Source organism: Anser anser (assembly GCF_964211835.1).
Source record: "Anser anser genome assembly, chromosome: W".
NCBI classification, from domain to species: Eukaryota; Metazoa; Chordata; class Aves; order Anseriformes; family Anatidae; genus Anser; species Anser anser.
The window spans coordinates 12,626,489-12,640,126 of record NC_139731.1 but is presented as its reverse complement, the minus strand read 5'-3'; the positions used below and the strand labels follow the sequence as shown (position 1 = coordinate 12,640,126).

The 13,638-nt window shown below is 47.5% G+C and overlaps 1 protein-coding gene across 12 annotated transcripts in view; it reads right to left on the bottom strand.

The window, feature by feature from the left end:
• Positions 1-13,638, bottom strand: part of LOC310888750 (ubiquitin-associated protein 1-like) — a 103,030-nt gene that overhangs the window by 67,113 nt on the left and 22,279 nt on the right. The window lies entirely within an intron of this gene.

The window sequence follows — 13,638 nt, the reverse complement described above, 5'->3', positions numbered from 1 at the left end:
CCTCACCTCGAGTACTGTGTGCAGTTCTGGGCACCGCAGTACAAAAAGGATGTAAAACTGTTGGAGAGTGACCAGAGGAGGGCGACGAAGATGGTGAAGGGCCTAGAGGGGAAGACCTATGAGGAGCGGTTGAGGTCACTGGGCCTGTTCAGCCTGGAGAAGAGGAGGCTGAGGGGAGACCTCATCGCAGTCTACAGCTTCCTCGCGAGGGGGAGTGGAGAGGCAGGTGACCTATTCTCCGTTATCACCAGTGACAGGACCCGCGGGAACGGTGTGAAGCTGAGGCAGGGGAAGTTTAGGCTGGACATCAGGACGAGGTTCTTCACCGAGAGGGTGGTCGCACACTGGAACAGGCTCCCCAGGGAAGTAGTCACTGCACCAAGCCTGTCTGAATTTAAGAAGCGATGGGACTGTGCACTTAGTCACATGGTCTAAACTTTTGGGTAGACCTGTGCGGTGCCAGGAGTTGGACTCGATGATCCTTATGGGTCCCTTCCAACTCGGGATATTCTATGATTACTCCAAGTGCTACTTGAAGACAGGAGATCAGGTACATTATGGTTCTTGTTCTATTTTAAGATCATGAGCACAAACCAGACCCTCCTTGAAGCAAATGCAAACTCCATCCTGGTGTTTGATTTTCAATGGCCACTAGTTAAAACAAAGCTAATGACTCATCTTCATCTTGTTGGATACAAGTGGCCATCCTGCAGCTAACGAAAGGCAGAGCAGGGATTGCAACGACTGCAGTAGGAGGTGTAGGGAGGCAGGGATGAGACAGCTATGCTGTGTACACACCCCACATTTCAACAACCAAGCACTCTGAAGAGAGACCTACGTTTTGAAAGACAGCCCATAACATCAAATTAATTTCGTTTGCTATTTTCAGTGCAGTGATTGAGGGGCAGAGGGACAGGAACCAATAGGGTAGTGCTTTCAAAAAACATTTCCCATTAATGGGAAGGACAGGGAGAAAAGAGCCCCCAAGGAGCAGGGCTATCTGCACATTGCATCACTGAATTACCAGACAAGGCTCTTTAGCGATGGCAGTAACATCCATTAAGGGGCTCCACATACAGCTGTGGAACGATATCTTCCTAGCAGGGACAGACATTAGGAGAAATTGATTCTTCAAGCTGTGCACTTGTTTAATGTGACAGAGCGTGCAATTAGACCTTCTGCTTCAGCATGCAATCAATGGGAAGTTAAAGTGGAAGACAATTGTGTGATTTCCACACACTGCAGCTCCCATTTGTTGCCCCATATGGATTCGTTGCATTAATGTCAAACAGCTGTAGTTACATGGCTCTCCTCATGGAGTGCCCCACTTGGCTCGTTAAACACACCCCACTCAATAGAAGTGCATACTGTTTGAACCGGTTAAGGATTTAATGCTCTTACCTGATAACAGACAGTCCTACTCCTCTGTTAACATCCTGATCTTTCTTGGCCATAAAGCAACCTGCCCTAAATTTCACCTAGAAATAAGGGAAAACCCTGCAACGGCTGAGGAGATGCAGTACACTGATGCACTAGTTTTTACTATCACTGAATTGCTTATCAGTCACACAAGTTTCCAGCCAAGTTGAGGCTTATAAACCCCACAAGTCTCTAAAATTGCAGGTTTCATGAGCAAGAGCATAAGAAAACTGAAAATCCCTTGTGTACAAGCCCTGTGGTGGAAGCAGATCAGCACAAGCTTTTCCTTTGGCCAGAGTGTCTTGCCAAAGAAGCGTATGGGAAATGCACCAATTCTAAGTTCATATTTAACTACACAAACAAGGAGGTGACCTTTTTAAAATGGACTCTTTCCCAAAGAGTCTGCCACAAGAGAAAGCCATCTGCAAACAACAGGCGGGCCTGACTACCAACCCGGGCAGTAAGGGGACAGTTCAGGTTCTATCTAGGCCGAGAGCAGATGTGAATTTCTGAGCACAGCTCCTACTTCTGACTTGAAGATCAGCTAAACAGTAAAGCATAGAAAAAAAGGGGTTATTTTTGTTATTGTTGGTTCTTTAGAAGGTCAGCTTCACTAACCTGGAGAGGCTGCAATATCACCAGGAAAAAGGCAGTAAACTAGAAATAGCAGGGCCATCTTCTGCTCCTCAAGACACAACAGAACCAAGGCTAACATTTGCAGGTATGTGCCTGCAGCCCAGAAAGCCAACCATGTCCCGGACTGCACCAGAAGCAGCGTGGCCAGCAGGGGAGGGAAGGGATTGCCCCCCTCTGCTCTGCTCTCGTGAGACCCCACCTGGAGTCACCCAGCTCTGGAGCCCCAGCACAATGAAACAGAGCTGTTGGAGCAAATACAAAGGAGGCCATGAGGATGCTCAGAGGGCTGAAGCACCTCTGCTATGGAGACAGGCTGAGGGAGAGCTGGAGGTGTTCAGCCTGGAGAAGAGAGGGCTCCAGGGAGACCTTATAGCAGCCTGCCAGTACCTAAAGGGGGCTACAGGACAGCTGGGGAGGGACTCTGTCAGGGGGTGGAGTGATAGGACACAGGGGAACGTCTTTAAACTAAAAGAGGGGAGATTTAGATTAGATATTAGGAAGACGTTCTTCACTCAGAGGGTGGTGAGGCCCTGGCCCAGGCTGCCCAGAGAAGCTGTGGCTGCCCCATCCCTGGCAGTGCTCAAGGCCAGGCTGGATGGGGCTTTGGGCAACCTGGGCTGGTGGGAGGTGTCCCTGCCCATGGCAGGGGGGTAGGACTGGGTGAGCTTTAGGGTCCCTTCCAACCCAAACCATCCTGGGATTCTATGATGTATCTCAAGTTTTGGACAGCAACTACCTACCACTTTTGAGAGCCTGAAAGCTAATTAATTTAGAAATTTCAGGTTAGTTAGCACAAGACTTGATACCACTTACGAACAAACAAAATCCTTAACAGTAATCTCAGTACTAGCTAGAGCAAAGTACAGGTATTAACTTTTGTAGCTAACTCACTTCAGAAGAAAGCAAATATTTTGATATAATCAGTCCAAGTTGAGAAGAGTAACTAGAAAGCAAGCTACCAGCTTCAACAAAATGCCTCACTTTTTCTGTTCCTTTGGTAAAGATGCATGGAAAAAAAATCTGGAGCATCCTGCGTGTTTAAAATGTACGTCTGGAACCCAGAGCAACTTAAGCTAATTAAAATACTGCTGTCCTTGTAGCAATGAGATTTCAATATGCAACAAGCCAACTATGAAGTACTTGAGTATTATTAATACTGCAGACTCTTCCCAGTTATGAAGAGAGCTAGACAAACATTGCCAACATGCTGCCACCACCACAGAGCAAAGCAGCTTTTATCATTAAACAGAAGTCCATTTTTAATCAAAAAAGTGCAGTTTCAAGCTTTCTTCTTATGCTCTTTGATCAAGAGAGGTATAAAGTAGTTGGTCTTATATCAACTAAAAAGAGTTCAACACTGTGGACAATACCAGGACCTACTCTCAACACTGACACAAGAATTCTGCCCAATTATTTCACTGCAGAAGTAATTTGTGTTCTTTTGATCAACATAAACTAGGACTTAATACATTTTTACCACTACAGCAATTAAATGACTACTTAAAAATCTATTCCAAAGCAAGCTATATAACTGTTACCTTTTCCTTGTGTTGTGGTTTAACCCGGCTGGCAGCTAAACACCACACAGCCGTTCGCTCACCCTCCCCCCTCCCTCTCTGGGATGGGGGAGAGAAACGGGAAAGTGAAGCCTGTGAGTTGAGATAAAGACAGTTTATTAAGACAGGAAAATAATAATAACAATAATAATAATAATAGTGATAATGGTAATAGTATTAACAATAATAATGTGTAAGAAAACAAGTGATGCACAATGCAATTGCTCACCACCCGCTGACCGATGCCCAGCCTATTCCCGAGCAGCCGGCCCCCCACCCCGGCCAGCCACCCCTATATATTGTTTAGCATGACGTCAGATGGTATGGAATACCCCTTTGGCCAGTTTGGGTCAGCTGTCCTGGGTCTGTCCCCTCCCAGCTCCTGCTGCACCCCCAGCCTGCTCGCTGGCAGGACAGAGCAAGAAGCCGAAAAGTCCTTGGCCTGGTGTAAACACTGCTCTGCAACAATTAAAACATCAGCATGTTATCAGCGCTCTTCTCATCCTAATCCAAAACATAGCACCCTACCAGCTACTATGAGCTACTTAACTCTGTCCTAACTGGAACCAGGACAGATATCCACCCCTTATTCCATACCATTTATGTCATGCTCAGGTTACACTCTGTCCAATACATTCTAATTAATCACCATTTTCATCTATGATATATAGCAATCATGGTAGTGATGACATACATTATTATATAATAATTAACATACTACAATTCAACTCATGGGCTATTCTCACCCAGTATCAAATCCCCTTGAGGTACACACCGGACCTCCCCATTCTTTTGCATTACCCACCAAGTGCATCCAGGTCCCTGAGCAAAAGCAATTCCACGAATGGGTTTGCCTTTTCCTGAGGCAGGAGTAGCCCAGACTGTTTTACCCAGCATGTTTCTTACGTGCACTACAGGAACTTTATCCCCTTCTACAGTGCGTAACAGGTTTGATTGGGCAGGTCCAGCTCGGTTGGCAGATCCCCTGGTATTGACTAACCAGGTGGCCTTTGCCAAATGTGTATCCCAATTTTTGAATGTCCCAGCACCCATTGCTTTCAGTGTAGTCTTCAACAGTCCATTGTATCGTTCAACTTTTCCAGAGGCTGGTGCATGATAGGGGATGTGATACACCCACTCAATACCATGTTCTTTGGCCCAAGTGTCTATAAGGTTGTTTCGGAAATGAGTCCCGTTGTCTGACTCAATTCTCTCTGGGGTGCCATGTCGCCATAAGACTTGCTTTTCAAGGCCCAGGATAGTGTTCCGGGCGGTGGCATGGGGCACAGGATATGTTTCCAGCCATCCGGTGGTTGCTTCCACCATTGTAAGTACGTGGCGCTTGCCGTTGCGGATTTGAGGGAGTGTGATGTAATCAATCTGCCAGGCCTCTCCATATTTATATTTCAGCCATCGTCCTCCATACCAAAGAGGTTTTGACCGTTTGGCTTGCTTGATTGCAGCACATGTTTCACAGTCATGAATAACCTGTGCTATAGTGTCCATGGTCAGGTCCACCCCTCGATCACGAGCCCATCTGTAGGTTGCATCTCTACCTTGATGGCCTGAGGTGTCATGGGCCCATCGGGCTATAAATAATTCACCTTTATGTTGCCAGTCCAGGTCCACCTGAGCCACTTCAATCTTAGCAGCCTGATCCACCTGCTGGTTGTTTTGGTGTTCTTCAGTAGCCCGATTCTTGGGCACATGAGCATCTACATGGCGTACCTTTACAACCAGGTTCTCTACCCGGGCAGCAATATCTTGCCACAATGCCGCAGCCCAGATGGGCTTGCCCCTGCGCTGCCAGTTGTTCTGCTTCCATTGCTGTAACCACCCCCACAGGGCATTTGCTACCATCCATGAATCAGTATAGAGATAGAGAACTGGCCACTTTTCTCGTTCAGCAATATCTAAAGCCAGCTGAATGGCTTTTACTTCTGCAAACTGACTCGATTCACCTTCTCCCTCAGCAGCTTCTGCAACTCGTCGTGTAGGACTCCATACAGCAGCTTTCCATCTCCGATGCTTTCCCACAATACGACAGGACCCGTCAGTGAACAAGGCATATTTCTTCTCATTTTCTGGTAGCTTGTTGTACAGGGGGGCTTCTTCAGCACGAACCACCTCCTCCTCTGGTGATATCCCAAAGTATTTGCCTTCTGGCCAGTCCATAATCACCTCCAAGATTCCTGGGCGACTGGGGTTTCCTATTCGAGCCCGCTGAGTAATCAGTGCAACCCACTTGCTCCATGTAGCATCAGTTGCATGATGCGTAGAGGGGACCCTTCCTTTGAACATCCAGCCTAGTACCGGCAGTCGGGGTGCCAGGAGGAGCTGCGCTTCAGTACCGACCACTTCCGAAGCAGATCGAACTCCTTCATATGCTGCCAATATCTCCTTTTCAGTTGGAGTATAGCGGGCTTCAGATCCTCTGTATCCCCGACTCCAAAACCCCAGGGGTCGACCTCGAGTTTCCCCAGGTTCTTTCTGCCAGAGGCTCCAGGTGGGACCATTCTCCCCGGCTGCGGTGTAGAGCACATTCTTTACATCTGGTCCTGTTCGGACTGGCCCGAGGGCTACTGCATGAACTATTTCCTGCTTAATTTGTTCAAAGGCTTGTCGTTGCTCAGGGCCCCATTCAAAAGCATTCTTCTTACGGGTTACTTGGTAGAGCGGGTTTACAATCAGACTGTAATTTGGAATATGCATTCTCCAAAACCCCACGACACCTAGGAAAGTTTGTGTTTCTTTTTTGCTAGTTGGTGGAGACATAGCTGTTATTTTGTTGATCACATCCATTGGGATTTGACGGCGTCCATCTTGCCATTTTATTCCTAAAAACTGGATCTCTCGTGCAGGTCCTTTAACTTTATTCTGTTTTATGGCAAAACCGGCCTTCAGAAGGATTTGGACTATTTTCTTCCCTTTCTCGAAAACTTCTTCTGCAGTGTCACCCCACACAATGATGTCATCGATGTACTGCAGGTGTTCAGGAGCTTCCCCCTGCTCCAGCGCAGACTGGATCAGTCCATGGCAAATGGTAGGGCTGTGTTTCCACCCCTGGGGCAGCCGATTCCAAGTATATTGGACTCCCCTCCAAGTGAAAGCAAACTGTGGCCTGCACTGTGCTGCTAGAGGGATGGAGAAAAATGCATTAGCGATATCAATTGTGGCATACCACTTGGCTGCCTTTGATTCCAGTTCATACTGGAGTTCTAGCATGTCCGGCACTGCAGCACTCAGTGGTGGCGTGACTTCGTTCAGGCCACGATAGTCCACTGTTAGTCTCCACTCACCATTAGACTTTCGCACTGGCCATATGGGACTATTAAAAGGTGAATGAGTCTTGCTGATCACTCCTTGGCTCTCCAGTTGACGAATTAGCTTATGGATGGGACTCAGGGAGTCTCGGTTGGTGCGATATTGCCGCCGGTGCACAGTTGTGGTAGCGATCGGCACTTGCTGTTCTTCAACCCTCAGCAACCCCACAACAGAAGGGTCCTCTGAGAGACCAGGCAAGGTAGACAACTGTTTAATGTCCTCTGTCTCCAAAGCAGCTATGCCAAAAGCCCAGCGGAACCCTTTTGGGTCCTTGAAATATCCTCTTCTAAGATAGTCTATGCCAAGGATGCACGGAGCATCTGGGCCAGTCACAATACGGTGCTTTTGCCACTCATTACCGGTTAGACTCACTTCAGCCTCCAATACAGTTAACTGCTGGGATCCCCCCGTCACACCATAAATACAGATGGGCTCTGGCCCTTTATAGCTTGATGGCATTAGAGTACATTGTGCACCGGTGTCTACCAAAGCCTTATACTTCTGTGCGTCTGACGTGCCAGGCCATCGAATCCACACAGTCCAATAAACTCGATTGTCCCTTTCCTCCCCCTGGCTGGAGGCAGGGCCCCTCTAGTCCTGGTCAGAATCTTCATTTCTGTGTTTAAAGGACTGCCTGCTGGAAGTTGGAGCAGCAAACCTTTCAGAGAACTCCTTTTTCCCAATTGTTTTCCTTTGCAATTCACGTACCCGTGCCTCTAGGGTCGCAGTAGATTTTCCATCCCATTTTCTCATGTCCTCTCCATGGTCACGTAGGTAAAACCACAGGGTGGCGCGGTGTGTGTGCCCACCATATTGTCTTCCTTGCATAGATGAACGTTTACCCCTAATAGCTGAGACACTGGTTTGTACAGGTGGGGAGGAAAATAAACTCTCTTTAAGTTGGTGGATCTCTTCAGAAAGTTTCTCCAAGGTATTCTCTTTTAGCTGGTGGACACTGGTTCGTTCAGGTGAAGGGGAAGATAATCTTTCTTCAAGTTGGTGGATCTTTTCAGAAAGTTTCTCCAAAGCATTCTCTTTTAGCTGGTGGACACTGGTTCGTTCAGGTGAAGGGGAAGATAATCTTTCTTCAAGTTGGTGGATCTTTTCAGAAAGTTTCTCCAAAGTATTCTCTTTTAGCTGGTGGACACTGGTTCGTTCAGGTGGAGGGGAAGATAATCTTTCTTCAAGTTGGTGGATCTTTTCAGAAAGTTTCTCCACAGCTGAGACGCAGGCCTTTAGGGAAGAGGAGAGATTTCCTTCGTACTGCCGGAGTATTTTAGTCACTTCATTCACTGTGGGATTCTCCTCCGTTTTCCAGGCTAGCATTGCCAATGACCTGGCATATGATGATGGTGCACTCTGTACAAACTTCCGCCACATGGGTAGTGTACACCGGACTGCATCTGGATCTGCGGATGTTTGTGCGTCGTCTAGGTCCTTATAAATTACTTCCCGTACGGCCAATTCCCTCAGGTACTGAATTCCCTTCTCCATGGTGGTCCATTTGCTTGGTAAACATACAAGTTCTTCCTTGAAGAGATACCTTTCCTTCACAGCTGACAGGAGACGCCTCCAGAGGCTGCGAGATCGTGCTCCATCTCCAATTGCTTTGTCAATGCATGCGTCCCTAGCAAGGGATCCCAGCCGCCTGGCTTCCTTGCCCTCCAATTCCACATAATTGGCTCCCGTGTCCCAGCACCGGAGCAGCCAGGTGACAAGCTGCTCGCCTATACAGCGACCAAAATCTTTTCGCACATCTCGTAGCTCACGCTGGTATAGAGTCCGGGTAGTTACTGTTGATTTTTCGACATCCTCATCCTCATCTTCAGTCTTCTGCACCTTTGATGGCCGGTGTAGAGTCCGGGTAGTTACTGTTGATTTTCCGACATCCTCATCCTCATCTTCAGTCTCCTGCACCTTTGATGGCTGGTATGGAGTCCGGGTAGTTACTGTTGATTTTTCGCCATCCTCATCCTCATCTTCAGTCTCCTGCACCTTTGATGGCCCAGCCTCGTCTTCACTACGCCCAGACTTAGCAGAAGACTGTCTGCGTTTTAAACGACCTGAGCCTCTATACCATTTTTTCACCTTGTCTACAGGGGCAACTTGCACTGCTACAGCTCGTTTCTCTGACCCAGCCACAGGGTCTGCCACAGGGGTTGGAATACCCTCTGCGGGGTCAACTTGCACTGCTACAGCTCGTTTCTCTGACCCAGACACAGGGTCTGCCACAGGGGTTGGAATACCCTCTGCGGGGTCAACTTGCACTGCTACAGCTCGTTTCTCTGACCCAGCCACAGGAGTGGGAGCAGCTGCACGAGCTGGGGCAGCTGCAGGAGCTGGGGCAGCTGCAGGGGCTGGAGCTGGAGCGGCTGCAGGAGCTGGAGCTGGAGTGGCTGCAGGAGCTGGAGCGGCTGCAGGAGCTGGAGCTGGAGTGGCTGCAGGGGCTGGAGCGGCTGCAGGAGCTGGAGCGGCTGCAGGAGCTGGAACTGGAACGGCTGCAGGAGCTGGAGCTGGAGTAGCTGCAGGAGCTGGAACTGGAGCGGCTGCAGGAGCTGGAGCGGCTGCAGGAGCTGGAGCTGGAGCGGCTGCAGGAGCTGGAGCTGGAGCGGCTGCAGGAGCTGCAGCTGGAGCGGCTGCAGGAGCTGCAGCTGGAGTGACTGCAGGAGCTGCAGCTGGAGTGACTGCAGGAGCTGCAGCTGGAACGGCTACAGGAGCTGGAGCTAGGTTGCTAGTAGCATCAATTGCAGCTCGATAGGCACAAGCCAGACCCCAGCACGCTACAGTGATTTGTGTCACTTTGGAACTGCCAGAGTCATGACACCTTTTTTTCAAGCATTCTGCCAGCTTTTTAGGATTTTGCAGTTGTTCAGGGGTGAATGTCCAAAACACTGGAGGTGACCACTGCTCTAGAAACCTGCCCATATCCTCCCACACTCCCTGCCACTCGCAACTATCCCGCCTCAAGACAGATCTCCGGACGAGATTCCTAAGTAGTTGTTTAACCCTCCACAAAATCTGAAGCGCATTCAGGAGACATAACAACAAGAGCAGGCTGGTCTGAGTATCCCAAGGATATTCAACATCTCGGAGAACCACCGTAACTAACTCGGGGGATAAGAGGGTGGTGGTGAAGGAGAAAGGGAGAGTGAACAGGTAGGGAAACATGTCTTCCCCTGTCCCCTTCACAGATTGGCTCCCTAACGAAAACAGGCAATAGGTGTAATTGCTAATGGTTTCCGAGATATGGGTTCCAAAGTATAGAGTCGACGACAGTGCTGAGTACAAATACCAGGTTAAAGTCGTGACCAGATATTTCATCATTTCATAAGCCATTGCTACACCGCACAGTACCATAACAATCTTAAACCAGGGCCCGGAAAGGATAAACAGTGCAACAGGGAGCACATACAGAAAGTAACGCACCATAAAACTCAATTTGGAATACAGGTACAGCAGACTGGAGATTAAGGCAATCAACATCGTGACTAGCAACTATTAAGCAGGTCCAATACTTATACCAATTTTAGTTTAACACACTCTGGTCAGATTTGTCGATATCTCAACCCTTCGGGCCCCACGTTGGGCGCCAAAAAGACTGTTGTGGTTTAACCCGGCTGGCAGCTAAACACCACACAGCCGTTCGCTCACCCTCCCCCCTCCCTCTCTGGGATGGGGGAGAGAAACGGGAAAGTGAAGCCTGTGAGTTGAGATAAAGACAGTTTATTAAGACAGGAAAATAATAATAACAATAATAATAATAATAGTGATAATGGTAATAGTATTAACAATAATAATGTGTAAGAAAACAAGTGATGCACAATGCAATTGCTCACCACCCGCTGACCGATGCCCAGCCTATTCCCGAGCAGCCGGCCCCCCACCCCGGCCAGCCACCCCTATATATTGTTTAGCATGACGTCAGATGGTATGGAATACCCCTTTGGCCAGTTTGGGTCAGCTGTCCTGGGTCTGTCCCCTCCCAGCTCCTGCTGCACCCCCAGCCTGCTCGCTGGCAGGACAGAGCGAGAAGCCGAAAAGTCCTTGGCCTGGTGTAAACACTGCTCTGCAACAATTAAAACATCAGCATGTTATCAGCGCTCTTCTCATCCTAATCCAAAACATAGCACCCTACCAGCTACTAGGAGGAAAATTAACTCTGTCCTAACTGGAACCAGGACACCTTGTTAAACCATTTTCCTTCTGAGCTTTAATTTATTGCTAGTTATGGTCCTGGTTAATTTGGTGAAACATGAATTCTTATGGAATTACTTAAAGCAGATAAAAAAATCCAGCAAGAAATCAAGTTGGACAAAAGCTTTAAAACCAAAACCTGCAATCTGCTAGCAGGTCAAACAGCAGTTGCCATTTCATATATTCAAACAGAACCAAGATACACATGTATTGTGCTATACAAGAATAATGGGAACACTGTTAGGCTACTAGAGAGTTATCAATTTTAATCCTTACGCTCGAGTCACATGCACTGCCCACCTGCACCACACACTTCGCTTTCTGTCAGTACCATACTGAGTTTTGTTGGGAAGATGCTGTCTGTTAAATGAACCATCCCCACCTACGAATGACTCTGCCTGCCCCCTTGCTAAAACCTTGAATTTGGTGTGGGAGTTGCTGCTTCAAATCCTGATTGCACCCTCAGCCTGAGCAGTTTCAACACACGTCAGGCCACCAGAAGCCTTCTCCCACTCCCTATAGGATCTCTCCCATGATATGTGTAACACTGATGAACGTTCCCATCCACCTGACACCCCTCACTTCTCTCAGCTAGAAGTGTCACATCCTGAGGACACAAATTCCCTGTAATTTAGAAGCCACCATTCAAAGATGCCACCAAGTTCTGTGCTGTCTGTTTTTGAACAAACACCTGTACTCACCACTGGGACACAAGTTTCTCTTTCACCAAACATGCAATTGAAAATGCACAAGTGCAGAAGTTCAGTAATAGGAAACTTTCAGAAGCACCTAAGATCTTGTCACGGGGTACCTGGAAGAGCATGCTTACCAAAACACTCTTCTGCAAGTGACTGCACAGAACTGACATCATCCCAAACCTGCCTGATTTTCAAAACACACCTTATTAGACACCAGCAAGCTAAGCTTACGAGAGAAATGTGAACTCCATCTTCAGTGCTACAGATGTGACATTCTTTACACAGTGACTTGACTTTTTTGGGTTTTCGTCACTTCTTCTACCAAATCAGCATGTCACTGGCACAGCTTCAGCTCTCAGCTCATTTTCTCGTTAGCCCATAGGTACCTGTCTTCATATCCATATTCATATCCTTCATGTCCAAATAGGGCTGAATGACAGTTTAAAAAAATGGTCCAGAAGGGAAATATCATCAGTAGTCAACACTGAATTAAGTTCTGCTCCAAAGAGTCATCTTTTAAAGAAGTTCCACTAGTTTCAACAAAAAATGGAATAGGTGCATAACTGAGCATACCAAACAGGAAATAATTTTGAAGTGAGCACTTACACCTTAATTGTTTCTTGAAAAGACTTGTTAACTTCAGGGAAGACTGAAATTTATAGCAAACATTCAGTCTTGCTCTTTAAAAACCCACAGGGACAGAAGTATTGTCACCTGATATCAAGAATAAACACTCTTGACATATGAAAACAGCAACAGACACCAGAACAGGCTCAGCAAAGTGGTGGTGCCCACACTTCTGGAACTGAATTAACTGGGAACAGACCACAGGAAGTTGTCTTTCGCGAGCTTGTCTAGCATAGAGAAGTAGAAATCTAGCTTTACGCAGCCAAACTGAGCTTGCCCTCAGCGATAGCAGTTGATTTATCACAAAAATAGAATATGACAAGTCAAAGGGCTGCTTGCTGTGTATTAGAAAACTTCGTTGGCCTAAGCTCCCTGAAGGCATCGTGCTCCAGTCCTGAAACAGAAACTTCTTCCTTGCAGTCTCCTGATTTGGAGTTCCCAAACAGCAAAGGCCGCTCTATTTAGGGCTGCTTAAATGGCAATAAGGCTTAGCCTGTAGTCCAACAATGGACTACAGAGCTCAGGAAAGGAAGCCACGAGCAAGAGGCAAAGAGTGAGTACATCTGTTAAACAAGGTTCCCTCTATGTGTGCGACTGCCACAGCTGAGCTTGCTCACAGCTAAGACATAAACACATGCAAACAGCCCTCAGCCTCTGAGAAAAAGCAGAGCAACTACCTAAACCCCAGACATTTTTCAGTGATGCTCCAGTCACTAAACTCACCTTCACAAGTTGCTTCAGAAAGCCTTTCCATACCACAGGTGTAATCCCTCCCCCTCTGCTGCACAGAAGTCAGCTACATTAAGGAAAAAATACCCAGCACATCCTTAAGCATCATAAAATAACCTGTATCCACATGACACTCATCTAATATGGAAACAACTGGACTTAAGGCAAGATTTACATTCCCTCGCTTAAAAAACAACAACCTGGAAAGGTCTGCTTTCTCTCTAAGACAATAATTCAATTTGCCCTCTCAGCACTGCAGACTGACACTAGGAACAGATGAGTTTAACACTTACTGTAGGCTGGAAGCCCGCACCTCACTGTGAACACACATTCACCCTTCAGTCATAAATACACAGAACAAAATCCATAAACTCATGAGAAACTGGGAGTGACAGATGTGCAACTACAAGCCTCCCAATGATAAGAGCACATGAAGACGGAACAAGAATTTCATA